A 17,733-nucleotide genomic window follows, 5' to 3' on the forward strand; every position below is an offset into this window, starting at 1 on the left:
ATAAATCTCAATAGTCTTTATGTCAAGAAGATAAACCCTTCGGTCAGGAGCCATGCCAATCTTCTCTGCATCATCCCAACCTCAGTATATGTACTACCAAAGAGAGAACCCATGGCATTTTTCAAATTAATTCATGGGATAAGTGAGAAAACATTACTAAGTTCAACATTTAATTAATTAATTGATTAATTAATACTAAAATTCAGAAAACACTCCAGAGAAGTTTTCTAAGGTCTCTCACATTTGTTTCCCAATGCTAAACAAATGTACTTATAAGGCATGACATAAAGAAACCACAAAGAGGGGGTCAGGCGGTGGCGCAGTGGGTTAAGCACATGTGGTGCAAAGCGCAAGGATCATGGTTCGAGCCCCCACTCCCCACCTGCAGGGGAGTCGCTTCACAGGCGGTGAAGCAGGTCTGCAGGTGTCTATCTTTCTCTCCCCCTCTCTGTCTTCCTCTCCTCTCTCCATTTCTCTCTGTCCTATCCAACAATGAACAACATCAACAATGGTAATAATAATAACCTCAATGAGGCTACAACAATAAGGGCAACAAAAGGGGGAAAAATGGCCTCCAGGAGCAGTGTATTCATGGTGCAGGCACCAAGCCCAGCAATAACCCTGGAGAAAAAAAAAAAAAAAGAAAGAAACCACAAAGGTTATTACAAAAATGGGAAGGGGCACACATTGGGAGAGTGTCATGGCAAGTGATAGAACAGAGGAGTATATATTCCTGCCTAAGGTAGGACACAAATTGAAGTGACAGGAATAATGCCAAGCTAAGGCTGGATTGAGATGAAAGAGATCTTCCAGGGGCAAGTAACGATGCATATATGTTGGGAAAGTGAATAGGAGTGGACTTGTAAAGGATAGGATAGCTATCAAAGCAGGCAGAGCTTCATTTTAATAGCCCAAGGGAGAGAAGTGTGTGTGTGTGTGTGTGTGTGTGTGTGTGTGTGTGTGTGTGTGTGTGTGTGTGTGTGTGTGTGTGAAAATTTAAAGCTAAGAATGACTAAAATAAGGCTGAAAGGTAGGGTTAGGTCATGGGACTTGGGGGCTGGGCAGTAGAGCACCTGGTTAAGTGTACTCATTAACATGCTGAAGTCCCTGGTTCCAGCCTGTGCTCCCATCTGTAGGGGGAAGTTTCAGGAGCAGTGAAGCAGGTCTGTTGGTATCTGACTTTCTCTCTCCTTCTCTATCTCCCTCTTCCCTCTCAATTTCTATCTGTCTTATCAAATAAAAGGAAAAAAAAAAGGAAAGAAAGGAAGGAAGGAAGGAAAGAAGAAAGAAAGAAAGAAAGAAAGGAAGGAAGGAAGGAAGGAAGGAAGGAAGGAAGGAAGGAAGGAAGGAAGAAAGGAAGGAAGGGAGGGAAGAAGGAAGAAAAATGGCTGCATGGAGCAATGGATATGTTGTGCAGACAGTGAGCCCCAGCAATAACCCTGGTGATAATTAAAAAAAAAAAAAGCCAAGAAACAAAGAAAGCACATGGGGATTAGATGTTCCACACAGGGAAGAGTGATTCTATCCTAGAGGTAGAGGGTCTTGTAGTGCTTCACCTTGAGCTTCCTACCCTCTGCATGCCTAGCTCCAGATGGCAGCTATTGCCAGAATTAAGGTGCAGACTCCCCAGTAAAGTGTACAAATGATCATTTTTATAGGTTCCCTGTGGTCTTTTGGGGATAGATCTCCTTCACAGGTAAAGAAATAATGATAACTCTCCTTAGAATCTATTCATTAGGCCTGGGTTACTGCCAAAGAAAGCCTAGGAATTCTCATGTTCTGGCTCTCTGACACCTCCTGACAGACTGATAAAGAGACTATACTGACTATACTGACTGGGGGAACTGCATAGAAACTATGCAAAATTATGAATTTCATGCCCGAGGTACCAAGGGTCCCTATGAGCTATTTACTTCCATGTGGGGGCATCTTTCCCTTCTGCTAATAGTCCTCCCTGGAAAGTCCCTGTTCTGCTTGTACTTAGATCTGATTTATCCAGGAGAGGAGCACCATGGGCCAGAGCAGAGCTCATATAAATACAGCAGGCACACAAGGATATGGTTCTGATTTGGGAAATGTAGAGTGGGATCTGAGAATATAAATTTTAACAGACTCTGGGATGATGTCCATCTGCTGACTCATTTGTCAGGACAGGAGATAACTGTTATCAACAGCAATGCCTAGTTATGAGAGCCAGGGATTAGATCAGCTGTATATTTTACATAGCTTTCAAGTGAAAAAAAAAACGTGAAAAGGTACTAGAGAAGAAGTGCTCCTGGAAGCTTGAGAACCAAAGTGGCTTCCCGGAAAATTGATCTATTAGTTCAGGGAATCAGTGGAAATAGCTGAGAAGGGGGAGGAAGGGCTTTATGGGAGAAAATAGAAAACTAAAAGACAAAGGTCCGTGCATGGGGTGGAATCCTCTCCACAAGTTTTATCTATTTGCATTGTCTCCTTATGCAGGTATTGATGTAACCCATTTTCTGTGGTCTTGGATAGTTACTTACACTGCACATGGATTTGCGTTGTTCATTCAAATTCCGAAGTATAATATATGTGTTTGTGTGTGTGTGTGTGTGTGTGTATACTTTTTGCATGTGCAAATTTTACAATTCAAAAAAGTTTTTTTTACTTTTTAGTCTGATTTACCTTTAATATTTATGTACAAAATATACACTTGATGAATTCTATTCCCTAATCATGTACTTTAGGTAATAGCGGTGATGTTTTCTACTTTTTTTCCTGCAGATAACAGTTCTTAGTTCTGTATTAGCTTCCCCAATTTGTGCATTTTAGTACAAGCTTTCATCAGGTTTTTTTTTTTTCTTGCATTCATGAAAGAGATATTAGATTCTAGGGTATTTCTGAAACAAACCACATAACAAAAGTTATTCTGATTTTTTCTTTGTTTGTGTGTTTTAATTGCCATCAAGATTATCCCTGGGGCACTGCCTGCATGGTTAATCTACTGTTCCTGGTGGCATTTATTTCTTAAATACAGAGACAAGAGAAATTGCTAGGGAGTGAATGACAAAGAGATGTCTGTAGCTCTGTTTCCCTGTGGCTTATAAAGTTTCCCTAACTTGTGGGGCTTGAACTCAGATCCTCTGTTTTTGTTTGTTTTGCCCTTGGTTAATCTTTGTTGTTGATGTTGTGGTCATCAGGACTGCTCTGAGCTAACTTTTTCAGGTAGAAAAACAGATACAGAGAAAGAAGCAGGGAGTGAGGGAATGATACCATAGCACTGCAGCATCTTCTGGTACAGTGTTGGCTGTCACCGTTCAACCTGAGTCTAGCAAATGAGAAGAGTGCGCTATTTATTTATTTATTTATTTATTCATTCATTCATTTTAGTTGCCACCAGGGTTATCACTAGGCTCTTTGTCAGAACCCAGTTGCCATTTTTCCTTTTTTTTTTTTTCTCCTTCTTCTTTGTATTTAATTTGACAGGGCGGAAGAGAAATTGAGAAAGGAGGGGAAATAGAGAGAGACACAGACAGAGAGAGAGAGAGAGAGCCAGGTGGTAGTTCACCTGGTTGAGTGCTCATGTTACAAGGACCCTGGTTCGAGCCCCCAGTTTGAAGGGGGAAAGCTTCCCGAGTGGTAAAGCAGTGCTACAGGTATTTCTCTACCTCTCTCCCACTCTATCCCTCGTCCTCTCAATCTATGTTTGTCTCTATCTAATAAATCAATAAAGATAATTTTAAAAAATAAAAATAAAGAGGAGAAAGAGATATCTGCAGCCCTGCTTCACTGCTTGTGAAACATCCTCCATGCAGGTGGGGAAGAGGGGCTCAATCCCAGGTCCTTGCTCATGATGATATGTGTGCTTACCCAGGTGCACCACCACCCACCTCCCCTAAATATATAGTATTTTAACACTATATGTAGTTTTCAACATGTGAAAAAAATTAAAAAGTGATTCATTCGGGGTGGGTTGGTAGCAGCACACTTACTGGAGTGCCTAAGGACCAGGGTTCAAGTCCCTAGATCCCCACTTGCTGGAGGGAAGCTTCCTGAATGGTGGAGCAGTAGTGTTGTAGGTGGTGTCTCCTCTCTCTCTCTCTCTTTCTCTCTGTCAAAAAAAATAATGAGGCAAGGGGAATACCCACTGATAACAATGGTAGAATTGTAAGCCCCAGTGTGATAAACCTGGTATTAAATAAAAAATAAAATAAAGTAAAATAAAATAAAAGTCAGGGGGCATTTTCTGCAATTGGGTTATAAAAATAATCTTTTAAATATATGTATGTATATCATAATGAAACATAATTTATTATTATAAACCCACTTGAATACTAAGATATTATATTTTAACGAGTAAGCTATTAATATATTATAGTAGTGCAATAGTATTCTTAATATAGAAATTTAATAATATCACTATCACAAAAATTCCAAAAATTCAACTTGAAAAACACTAAGCTATAAATAATAGTTATTTTTGAATTTGTATTTAAAGTAATAATTTAAAGAAATCAAATCATTAGTTGTCATGCAGGATAATCTAGGATCTTAATTGCATGACAAATATTCCAGATATAGACAAATTTATTTCGTTTGTGCTAATGTTGGATACAATGTTGTGAGTGTATCAAAAGCATCTTCAAGTTAGATGTGACCACAATGTCTTTTTAGATGAGATCATTTTCTTTTTTTAATGATTAAATATTTTGTCTGCTTGTCATAATTTCAATTTTGCTGTTAAAATCAATATTCCTTTGCATATTTGAATTTTAATGAGTTTCTGAGACCATGAGAGTATTTTGGAACAACTGTGGGGTTCATTTTTCAAATTATCTACTATAAGATAATATAACACATAGGAGTTTACTTTCCCAGTAATGTACTGTTTTCCTCTGGTGGTGAGTTCAAATGCTTTCTGTGTGTACCATAGTGTGTTCTCAAGCCTTGGTGACACAACTACACAAAACAGAGGGGATGAATCCATAATGACATTGAAATCAGAGGAAGAAGAGACATCCATAAAGTGGTCTTGCATGAACTGAAGGATCTTGTTCTGAAAATATGACCTGGTTGCTGGGCTTAACCCAATCCTAAATTCATTATTATAACACATTCCTAAGAAGGTTGATTGAGTAGTTTGCTCTCAACTTTGATTCTGTTTATTTGTTTATTATTATTATTTTGTTATTTTTATTATTATTTTTAACCAGAGTACTGCTCAAGTCTAGCTCATGGTAGTGCTGGGGATTTAATTTGGGACTGTGGAGCCTTAGTTATCACGTACATACTCCTTACCTGGCCTCACCCATCTCTGACCTCAGGCTGGATCCTAACCCCTCTGTCAAGTAATCACCCTATCTGGTCTTCCTTCTGCCTGTCAAACAGGCCTTTACCTTCTACTGCAGGACCTTTGAGCTCAGTCTCCTTAGGAATTTGAGCTCCCACCACTCCTGCTACTTCCTCTCATTGATAATTCAGCCTTAGTGCAGACATACTAAGTAAGCTTTCCTGCTAAGTTTTATCCAGAATTAACACTTTCCAATACTTATTCTAGTTTGTTATTTCAATTTCCTGTTTAGCATTCACTGCTGTCTGATATTATATATTTTGCACTATTTTTTTTCTCTAATGTATTACCACCACCACCACCACCACCCACCACACACACCTCCTTTTAGTATCCTGAGCTCCCTGAGAAGAGTTTTCAGTTTTTCACAGCTTGTGGGGTCAATACTGAAGGACAATGCCTGACAAAGTACAAGTACCAGAAAAATATTAGCCACTTATTTAAAATACAGAGGCAGAAACTATACCTGTAAATTTCCTCAAATGCACCACCTTATAAAGAAGAGTATGTGTTTTAAATGTTTTTCTCCAATGGGGGTGCAGGTGGAGGTACCCCTAGTAGGACATACAAATCACCATGTATAAGGAACCTGGTTCCAAGTCCTGGCCTCCACCTGGCTGGAGGAGAAGGGTGTTTCAGGAGTTGTGTAGCAGTGCTGCAGTTATCTGTCCTTCTATTTATCTCCCTCCCTCTCATGCTATATCTCAACTTCTACCAGAAAAAAAAAATGCCACTGGAAATAGTAAATTTCCATGTAGACACTGAGCACCAGCAATAAACCTGGTGGCAAAGCATAAATTAACAAAAATTATTTTCATCTTACAAGTTTAAAATAATTAATTCCTGCTGTCTACTTTTGTAATTCTCCCCTATCAGTCATGATTATCAGTGTCCGGAGGACATTGTTCCTTGGAGGGTATCCTTCCTTAGAGTCTCAAAAAGTAGTACTCATGCAGGAACATTTTACTCAGTTAAAAATATGTCTTTTTCAATATTCATACAACAGTTCTTTTTATTATTATTCTCTTTATTTATTTATTTATTGAATAGAGACAACCAGAAATCGAGAGGTGTCTGGCTACTAATGCCTGAGAGAGATGACCCAGGGACCAAGCTCTTGGCAGTGAGGCCGTTCAAATCTTTATTCTTTATTCACCCGACTGCCCCAGAGTCTGGCGGTTGCACACCTGGTTAAGCCACATGGTGCAAACAGCAATGGCCAGTGTCTGCCTCCCCCTCCACCCGATTGCGCCTCCCCATGCCTGGAAACCAGAACCCCCAAGTTAGAAATGGAAGTGGCTTGACAATACCATATATGGTTAGGAAAGGGGCAGAGAAAGGTAAAATGGAGCTGGAAAAGGTAGGGACTTCCTTAGCAACTGTTGCTAGGAGTTTAACTGGTAGGGTTAATAATACCCTTCCAGGAATTAGGGAGGAGACCTTTTAGGCAAAACAATGATTATGTAGATAATAAGGGAACAGGCCATAGTATCAGGAATGCAGGGTGCTTTGTGAGGCAGGGAGTCTGATAAGAGGAGTCAAACCTTGGGGGGATCTCATGTCCCTCCTCGCTTGACCTCTCAGTAGAGAGAGAGAGACTGACAGGATAGATGTGTACCCCTCAGGTCAAGCCCTGCCAAGCTCAACCACATCCTCACAATTTCCCTACACAGAGAGAAGAGGATGATATATATATAGAGAGAGAAACAGAGAGAGAAACCTGCAACATTGCTTCACCACTCAAAAAGCTTTCCCCCGGAAGGTGGCAACTGCGAGCTTGAGCCTGGATCCCTGCACATTATAACATGCATGCTTAGCCAGGTGCACTAACATTTCTTAACATACCCCCCCACACACATACACACCTAAATCTAAAGCTTTTAGAATCTTTGTGAACCCATGGGACAAATGAGAAGGTAAGGATGAGAATCAAAAGACTTGGAATCTAGAGGCCAGCTGGTGATGTCCCTGGTTGAATGCACATTACAGTGCACAAGGACTCAGGTTCAAGCCAGAGGACCCCACCCACAAGGAAGAAGCTTCATAAGCTGCAAACCAGTGTTATTGATGTCTCCCTCTCTCCCTCTTGATCTCCCCCTTCCCTCTCAATGTCTCTCTGCCCAAAATAAATAAAATAAAATAAATAAGATACAAAAGACTTAAAAAATAAGTAAGACTTGGAATTTTCCACTAAACTTCTGTCAAGATGGGAAAATTATATCCTTTTTTTAGACTTCCAGACTTACATATGGTAAGAAAGAAAGGACTCTAGGTAAACTACTAAATAATTTAGATTCCCAATGGTTATACAAAGAGACTCTCATGCCTGAGGCTCCAAAGATACGGAGTTCTGGTGGTGGGAATTATGTGGAATTGCACTGCTCTTAGCCTATGGTCTTGTCAATACTGCCATTTTATAAATAAATAAATAAATAAATAAGAAATTATACATCAGAAAAAAAGAATTTAGATAAATGGATACATTCATATCTGGGAAGGTCATGCCACCATTAATGAATAATTTAAAGAGAAAGAAATGAATGAAAAATTAATTATTTGCAGCACATGTCAGAACTCCTAAATAGAAACTTATTTAAAAGTTATATATAAACAGCAATTAAGCTAGTGGGGAGAATATTAGATGATTAGAGGTATTGTCTATTCATTGGATGATTCCACATGACATTTATTTTCACTTTTCCTCCTTCATTCTCTAGATTATAACCAGTCAGTGCAAGATATTTTCACAACACCCCTGAGATGAATAATTCTAAAACAAGAGAAGTAAACCAGGTGATCTATGTGCCCCTATCTTGCCCTGCACCTTGGGATTGCGGGCACAAGAACACATTTTGGGATAGGGGAGATCCAGACCCAGTCAGGTCATCTTAAAATACTACATTTCCTTGACTGAAGGGCTGCATTTAAGAATGGACATTGGAGCCAAATTATATCAAACAAAGGAGGCTTGGATTTTGCTTGGGTTTAGGCAGGGGGGAAACTTCTATTATCACTGAACTTGTTAAATGGAGCTGTCAGAGGTACCATTTTGCCGCCCTATGAGAAAGTGTTTGCTTCTGAATAAAATCAATTCAGAAAGAGGCAGACCAACTAACCAATCCAACTAACCTCAAATGTCCACCAATTTTTATTCATTTTATTGAACCCTTGGATTCAGTTTGAACAAAAGCAAAATCAAGTTTTGATTCTTCTTGATACCTGACTCAGTACATTTTCCTTTTCATCTAAAACATTCTGAGATACATTTCTCACAACCCAAACAGTTTGACTGCTATGCACAGTTTGTCCTCCAAGTAGTCTAGCTTTGCTTTTCTAGTGCTCTGCATGAAAGGCAATGAAGTCCTATTAGGTGGTGCCTGAGAACAACTGTGTTCCACTTCTGTACATGGCTCACAGGAGACCATGCAGTATGTGCATGTAGAACCAGTAAGGAATGTTTCCTCATATTCATATCAGGATGTCTGACTTTATTTCTGGTACAAAACCAGAGCCTCACAGGTAGACCTCTCTGCAAATTATTCAGATGATTGTAAACGCACTGTCATGTGAGAACAAGCCAGTGTTGGGATATAAACTTGAAAAAAAATGCTTTTATTTCCTCATGAGTGTTTGACTGCCACTGCCCATGTTATAATTCTATCTTAATATCAATCTTTCACTCAGTTCTTTGCCTTCTACTCTATACAGTCTAGTACAGACCAGGGTTAACTATCATGGCACTTGGAGGAAGACTCTTAATACCTTAAACCCAGGTGAACCTCTCTGTTCTGTTGTGGGTCTTTTCACCTATCTCTGAGCTGCAGAGCCCCTATACTTTCAAGATTCAGAGTCTGGCTCTAGATTTCTGCTTTGACTCCAAATTTTGTTGTTGTCTTTTATAGGTTTCAATACCTTTTTAAAAACATTGAACTCGTCATAGCTTCCAAAGCCTTTCCCAACACTGGATGCTCTTTATAGACCACCTCTGAGTGTACAAAGATGCTAAAGCCAGAGTCCTGCTCTCCAGTATCACTGACTGGTGGGGGGGGGGTGTATGTAATCACTATGCAATCCTGTAGTAATCATCATAATAATAGTGGGAGTTGAGTGGTAGCACAGCAGGTTAAGCACACGTGGTGCAAAGCCCAAGGACCAGTGTAAGGATCCTGGTTCAAGCCTCTGGTTCTCCAGCTGCAGGGAGTCACTTCAAAGGAGGTGAAGCAGGTCTGCAGATGTCTATCTTTCTTTCCCCCTCTCTGTCTTCCCCTCCTCTTTCCATTTCTCTCTGTCATATTGAAAAACAACAACATCAATAACAACAATAATGACTACAACAACAATGAAAAACAACAAAGGAAGCAAAAGGGAAATATATATATATAACAATAATAGTAATAATGGGAGAGGAGGACATTTGGGGGAGGGGAGGGCAAGAAGAGATGTATCCAAAGAAGCTCCATCATGCTTTTAGGGAAAAGTTACTGCTAAGATTTTCTTAAACAATGAATTTAGATCATATAACTGCTACAAAGAATGTATGGCCAAGGTTCCAGACTACATAGCTATAAAATCAGTGGACCAGTAGGAAAACAAGTAAAGTGCATGTGCAGTATGAAACATGAAGCATGACATTTCTAAAAACAGGTTTGGGAAAATATACAACAGCAACAGAGAGAGAAAGAGAGACAGAGAGAGAGAGAGAGAGAGAGAGAGAGAGAATATCACAGAAGCCAGTATCAACCACTTGGGCCAGAGAGGGAAGCCTGAATATTGTTTGAAGGTAGTCTGGAGAGCCATTATAAGATCTAATCAATTAAGTGCATATATATATGTATATATTTTCCCAAAAAGTTCAGTCGTAGTTGTGATTTGAACAAATCTAGTGGTTACTAAAAGTCAAAAGATAGATATCCCTGATGCTGAGCTTGGTTTACTATGGGGTTTTCAGATGCCTGGTTTTCTTTTCAGGCTGACCTTAAGTTGAGTATGGCTTAAATTTGTTGTACCTATTTGGCCATTGTGAAGGAGATTCATCCATATTATTCTTAAAAATTATCATTTTATAATCCAGGATTAATCCTATGTATTCCCTCTCCCTTGGATTCGTGACTAAGATTCACCCAAAACTCAAGTCACTGGGACATCCACTGCATCATCCAGAACCTTTTACAAGTCTTGAGGAATGAAATGATCACAACAGGAAAATTCACTTTGTTTATTTTGCAAATATTCCAAAAATCTAACTGACTTCCCTGACATCATTATTTCACTTCTATGGCCTTTGTAAGTTCATACACATATTTTTGCTGTCGTGTTTACCAGGCCTTGAATAAATTGGCATATTTTAGGCACAGTGAGCACCAGACTCTGTGTCAAAAGCTCAGCAAACAAAAATAAATAGGACACAATTCTCTCCCAGAAGGAGTTTGAACCTGTCACAACAAATATTCTACCATCTTTTTCACTGAAGAACTGATATGCTGAGAAGTTACACAACACTACACAGCTTCCTGCTAACCCCAAAGTAGGTTCTGAATTAGAACTCAGCCCTCCAGACCCCAGCCATTTTCCATGGCCACTATTCTGGTATTAATCCAAAAGCACTGTAAGAAATCACCTTGAGGACGTGCTAATCAAATGGCTCTCATACAGATACATCTGAGTCTGTGCTAGAATCTCCTAACAGCTACATGCTCCTGGAAAAAGATTTTATTTTAGGGATGGGTTTCAGACCATGATCAGTCTTGCTCATGCTTTTTAAAAAGGAAGTAGGAAAATGGCAAAGGCATTCAGCAATCAGTCTGCCTGATAGCAGCCTCCAGCCCCTAGCAGACTGACTTTTCCCCATGCACTCCACAGAAACAGGACCACAGAGCCAGCTGCCAAATCCCGGAGCCTGGTCTCACCTGAACAGGGTCTCAGCCTGGTCTCCCTTTGTCACAGCATCATTGAAACCTAGCCGTGAGAGTTCCATGCTTCACTGTGGCTTGTCTGGGAAGCACCAATGCAGCTGGTAGTTTCCTTTCATGAGGCAGTCATCAAAAGATAGTCGGCTGCAGCATGAAACATGGATTTGAGAACCCTCTTCAGGACTGCCAGAGGTGCTTGGCACTGCCTGGCATGACCAGCCAAGTCCGAGATCCAGCCAGACTGCTGACCTGGCACGGACGCTGTGTGATATAACTTGTTCTCACAGGGAGGTTTTAACTGTCTCATCCCCAAGCTCATAGTCCTCAAGTCTCTCTAAGACACAAGCTTTCTGATGCCACAGTTCTGATGCCCCAGTTCTGATGCCCCAGTTTTTCTCTGCCAGGGCTCCAGCTATTCAGGGGTTCACAGCCCAACCCTTGTGAAGATGCCAACCAAGAATGCAGTTTGTTTACCAAAGTGATGATTAATTCTACTGTTTATTTTTCTGGCTTTTGTTAGCTAAGAAACAAATTGTGTTTTCAGCAGTGAGGCATTTGTGAAGTTTCTAGTGTTGTATTTCACAAATACCTATTGATCATTGTCATTCTATTTATTTATTTTTTTATCCAACAACCAGTCATTTAAAGCAAGTAGTTTTCACTGAATTTATGAAAAAATGTGGTTGACAGGGAATGCATGTGATATATATATATATATATATATATATATATATATATATATATATGATTAATGATGAACATTATCATGTGGATTATGCTTGTTGTTGGAGGGATATGAAAGCATATTAGAACAGCATACAACTGAGTTTAGGGAGATCTGGGTTCCAGTTTCAAATAGTCTGTAACTATACAGTTTGTGCAAGTAATTTGGTCTATGGGTTATGCTACCTCCTAGATTTGTAGTCAGGTTGGTTCATGGCCTAAGTCCCTTCCAGCTCACTATTCTAACAGTTTCTATTTTCCTCAGCCAAGAAATGGAAAACAATCTACTTATAACTGTTAGATGCAGTGTAGCATTAGATGGGGTAGTTATTAGAAACACTGAAGTTTGAAAGTCTCTGACTCATTGCCCTGCTTCTTTAGAGCTCTACACTTCTCAGAAAAATTGAAAAATTCCACATTTTCATCTAGTAAATAAGAACATATTATATGACACCTTGGCTGATAAACTTGGTATAGGATTTAAGTGACCTAATTCAGGCTAAATGACCTGGAATGGTTCTTAATCACAGGTTTGTGCTTGGTAAATGTCAGCTATTAGTATCACTATATTTAATGGGCCTGATTCTGCAACAATATCTTACTAATACACTACTTTACCATTATGGGGTTTGTAAATCCAGATTACATACACTTAAGAGCCATTGTCTTATTAAATTGGATCCTGCTGCTACTTGCAAATATATGATATCATCTTTGATAAGGATTATTTTAAATTAGTATGTGATTCTTGGTATGATAGTAATTTTAACTATATTGGTTTTTCCAAACCATGAGCATTGAATGTATTTCCATTTTTAAAAACTTTTTCTACTTCTATAAGCGGTGTCTCATCATTTTCACTGTATGTCTAAATTTAGTCCTTGATACCTGAATGTTTTTACTGTTATTGTAAATAGGATTGATTTCTGGATTCCTTTCTCATCTGGCTTAGTATTTGCATAAAGGAGTGCCAGAGATTTTTATATTGATTTTGTAGGTTATTCTCTTACTATATTGCTTAATAATTTCCAGTGTTTCTCTGCTGGACTCTTGGGTTTTCTATGTGTACTCCTATGTTATCTGGAAGCCTTTGGGGAGCTGAGCAGTGGATCACACATATGGCGCAAAGCACACAGTTTAGCATCAGGATCCCGGTTTGAGCTCCCGGCTCCCCAGCTGCAGGGGTTTTGCTTCACAGGCAGTGAAGCAGTTCTGCAGGTGTCTGACTTTCTGTCCCCCCTCTCTGTCTGCCCCTCCTCTCTCGATTTCTCTCTGTCCTATCCAACAACAATAGCAGCAACAACAACAACAATGACCATAAACAACCAGGGCAACAAAAGGGGGAAAAAAAGTTTGCAGTTTTACAGATCTCCCAGTCAGTATCCCTTTTATTCCTTTCTACTGCGTAATTGCTATGCTTCGCATATCTAAGATTATTAAATAATAACAAGATAATAACAGTGATAATGAGTAAAATGTTGGCTGTATATTTATTATATATAAACTTAACCAGATTGAGTAAATTTCTGCTAATCTCCATTTTACTTAATGTTTTGATCATAAAAAGGTGTCAGTCCTTATCAAAACATTTCTCTGCATCTACTAAAGTAATTGTGTCATTTTTGGCTTTTCCTTCTGTTGATATGTTGGATTACATTTATTGATTTATATATATTGAACCAACTTTACACCCCTGGAATAAATTTCCTTTGGTCATGATGTTCAATCTTTTAAATCTATTTTTGTATCTAGTTTGATAGAATTTTGTTTACTATCTTAGTATCTATATTAATCAGGGATATTTGTCTGTATTGTTGTTGTTCTGTCATTGCCAGCTTTTGGTATCAAGGTGACATTTTATAGTTTCTCAGTTGTTCTTTATAATCTACAAAGGTTTACTGGTTCTGAAAAATATCTAGAATCACCAAAGTAATCTGAGAAAAAAAAAGAATAAGACTGAAGACATAATGCTGCTTGTCCTCAACTTATACTACTAGGCTACTATAATCAAAACAGCCTGATAATATATCAAAAATAGAAAAGTAGATGAGTGGAATAGAATTGAGAGCCCTGGGACCTTAAGGTGGCATATGTGGTTGAGTGTACATATTACCATGTTAAGGTTTAGGTTTAAGCCACTGGTCCCCATCTACAAGGATGAAACTTCAGGAGTGGTGAGCATTGCTGCAAATGTCTCTCTTCCTTTCCCTTAGCTAGTGTCCCCTTCCTCTCTCAGTTCCTCTCTGTGTCTATCCAATAAATAAATACATAAAACTGGCATTTGAAAAAAAAAAATCTAGAGCCCTTAGATAAACTCCCACACCAACAGACAACTATTTTTTTTGACAAAAGAATACAAAACCTTAAGATAACTAAGGTAAGTCTTTTCAATAAATGATGTTGGGAAAATTGTGTTCAATGTTCAGAAGAATGAAACAGTAACATCAATAATATCACTTTGCATACTAAACTCCAAGTGGATCAGACACATAAACATAGAAGACAGCATTGGCATAACACTCATGATGTCTGCTTCAGGAATGTCTTTGAAGACTCCATTCTAACAACATCAACAACAACAAAGACTACAACAAGCTGAGAGGCTTCTGCACAGCTAAAGGGACTATGACTAAAAGGGAAAAGCACTCTACTGAATTAGATATCTTTTTTTTTCTTTTTTAAAAATTTATTTATTTTTTTTACTTAAAAAGGAGACATTAATAAAACCGTAGGATAGGAGGGTTACAACTCCACGCAATTCCAACCACCAGATCTCTATATCCCATTCCCTCACCTGATAGCTTTTCCATACTTTATCCCTCTGGGAATATGGACCCAAGGTCATTGTGGGTTGCAGAAGGTGGAAGGTCTGGCTTCTGTAATTGCTTCGCCACTGAACATGGGCATTGACTAGTCAGTCCATACTCCCAGCCTGCCTCTCTCTTTTCCTAGTAGGGTGGGTCTCTCAGGAAGTGGAGCTCTAGGACACACTGGTGGGGTAGTCTGTCCAGGGAATTCTGGTCAGCATCATGCTGGCATCTGAAACCTGGTGGCTGAAAAGAGAGTTAACATACAAAGCCAAACAAATTGTTGAACAATTATGGAGCTAAAGGCTGGAATAGTGCAGATGAAGTGTTGGGGGTTGGTGGGATCATTGTTCTTAATAGCTGCATAGTATTCCATTGTATGTACATATACCACAGCTTTCTCAGCCACTCATCTGTTGTTGGGCACCTGGGTTGCTTCCAGGTATTAGCTATTATGAATTGTGCTGCTATGAACATAGGTGTACACATATATTTTGGGTTGGGCATTATGGAATCCTTGGGTTATATCTCCAGGAGAGGAGTTACTAGGTCATATGGAAGGTCCATGTTTAGGCTTGTCAGAGTTCTCCAGACTGCTCTCCAGAAAGGCTGGACCAATTTATATTTCCGCCTGCAGTGCTGAAGGGTTCCTCTGTCCTCACAGCCTCTCCAGCATTTGTTGCTGCTGTCCTTTTTGAGGTATGCCATTCTCAAAGGAGTGAGGTGGTATTTCACTGTTGCCTTTATTTGCATTTTTCTGACAATCAGCAACCTGGAGCAATTTTTCATATGTTTGTTAACCTTTTGGATCTCCTCTGAAGTGAATACTTTGTTCATATCCTCTGCCCATTTTTGGACGGGGTCATTTACCTTGTTGGTGCTAAGCTTGCTGAGCTCTTTGTATATTTCGGTCATTAGTCTCTTGTCTGACATATGGCATGTCTTCCTTGCAATTGGGTTTGTTTCATCAAAGATCTCCATGAGGTTTAGGTGGGAAAGTGTTCCACCAATGTTTTCCTCTAAGTATTTGATAGTTTGTCATCTAACATCCATGTCCTTGATCCATTTGGAGTTGATTTTTGTTTCTGATGAGATAAAGTGGTTCAGTTTCATTCTTCTGCATGTTTCAGTTTTCCCAGTACCGTTTATTGAAGAGAGACTCCTTCCTCCAGTTAACACTTTGGGCCCCCTTATCAAAGATTAGATGTCCATAGGTGTAGCAGTTTAATTCTGGGCTTTCAATTCTGTTCCACTGGTCTGTGTGCCTATTTTTGTTCCAGTACCAGGCTGTTTTGATGATGATGGCCTTATGATATAGTTTGAGATCTGGGAGTGTGATGCCTCCATTTCTGTTTCTTTTCCTCAAGGTTGTTTAGGAAATTCTAGTTGTTGTCTGGTTCCAGATAAATGATTGTAGTTTTTGTTCTATTCTCTTAAGGAAGCTTGGTGGAACTTTGATGAGTATCGTGTTAAATTTGTATGTGGCTCTGCGGAGAATATTGATTTTGATGATATTTATTCTTTCAATCCATGAGCATGGGATAGCTTTACATTTCTTGGTATCAGTTTCTATTTCCTTGAGTAGTGACTCATAGTTTTCAGTATACAAGTCTTTCACTTCTTTGGTCAGCTTTATTCCTAGGTATTATATGATTTTACTGCAACAGTGAATGAGAGTGATTTCTGGATATCTTCTTCTTCAGATTTAGTGTTTGCATAATGAAGTGCCACTGAATTTTGTGAACTGATTTTGTAGCCTGACACCTTGCTATATTGCCTAATAACTTCCAGTAGTTTTCTGCTGGTCTCTTTAGGTTTTTCTATGTATACTATTATATCATCTGCAAATAGTGAGAGCTTGACTTCTTCCCTTCCAATCTGTACTCCTTTGATTTCTTTCTCTTGCCTAATTGCTATGGCAAGAACTTCTACTACTATGTTGAAGAGTAATGGTGATAGTGTGCAGTCCTGTCTAGTCCCAGATCTGAGGAGGAATTCTTTCAGCTTATATCCATTGATTATGATGTTGGCTGTAGTTTTGCTATATATGGTCTCCATTATCTTGAGGAATTTCCCATCTATTCTCATTTTTGTAGTGTTTTGAGCATGAATGGGTGTCAGATTTTGTCAAAGGCTTTCTCTGCATCTATTGAGATAATTTTGTGTTTTTTGGCTTTGTTTTTATTGATATGGTGAATGACACTGATTGACTTATGTATGTTGAACCAACCTTGCATTCCTGGGATCAATCCCACTTGTTCGTGATGAACAATCTTTTTGATATACTGCTCTATGTGACTGGCCAAGATGTTGTTTAATATTTTGGCATCTATGTTAATCAGAGATATTGGTCTGTAGTTTTCCTTTTTTGCTGTGTCCTGAATTAGATATCTTTACAGCTGTATGTCAAACAAAGTTATAATAACCAAAGTATACAAACAGTTCACTAAGATCAGCAACAAACAGCAAACAAGTCCACTTAAAATGGACAGATGATATGGACATAAGATATCTTCCAGATGGGCAGTAGACACATGAAAAAATGCTCAACATTTCACTGATTAACAGGGAAATGCAGATAAATATAGCAATGAGATATCATTTCACACCTGTAAGAATGCCATACATTAGAAAGGGCAAGGAAGGGAGTCCAGCGGTAGCACAGAGGGTTAAGCACAAGAACCAGTGTAAGGATCCCAGTTCGAGCCCCCACTCCCCACAGGCAGGGGAGTCACTTCACAGGCAGTGAAGCAGGTCTGCAGGTGTCTATCTTTCTCTCCCCCTTTCTGTCTTCCGCTCCTCTCCATTTCTCTCTGTCCTTTCCAACAAGGATGACATCAATAACAATAACAATAATAACAACAACAATGAAAAAAAAAAGAAAGGACAAGAACAACAAGTGCTGACAATGAGGTTGGGGAAAATAAGCCCTCCTACACTACTGGTTGGAATTTAAGTTTGCCCAAATCCTATGAACTAC

General features: G+C 39.1%; 1 non-coding gene across 1 annotated transcript; it reads right to left on the bottom strand.

The window, feature by feature from the left end:
* On the bottom strand, positions 1-109 carry LOC132537899 (U6 spliceosomal RNA). The gene has a single exon (XR_009549312.1). It is a non-coding gene; the product is annotated as a U6 spliceosomal RNA (small nuclear RNA).
* Between the last annotated feature and the right edge of the window lie 17,624 nt (positions 110-17,733).

This window comes from Erinaceus europaeus, chromosome 3 (assembly GCF_950295315.1).
Source record: "Erinaceus europaeus chromosome 3, mEriEur2.1, whole genome shotgun sequence".
Classification (NCBI taxonomy): Eukaryota; Metazoa; Chordata; class Mammalia; order Eulipotyphla; family Erinaceidae; genus Erinaceus; species Erinaceus europaeus.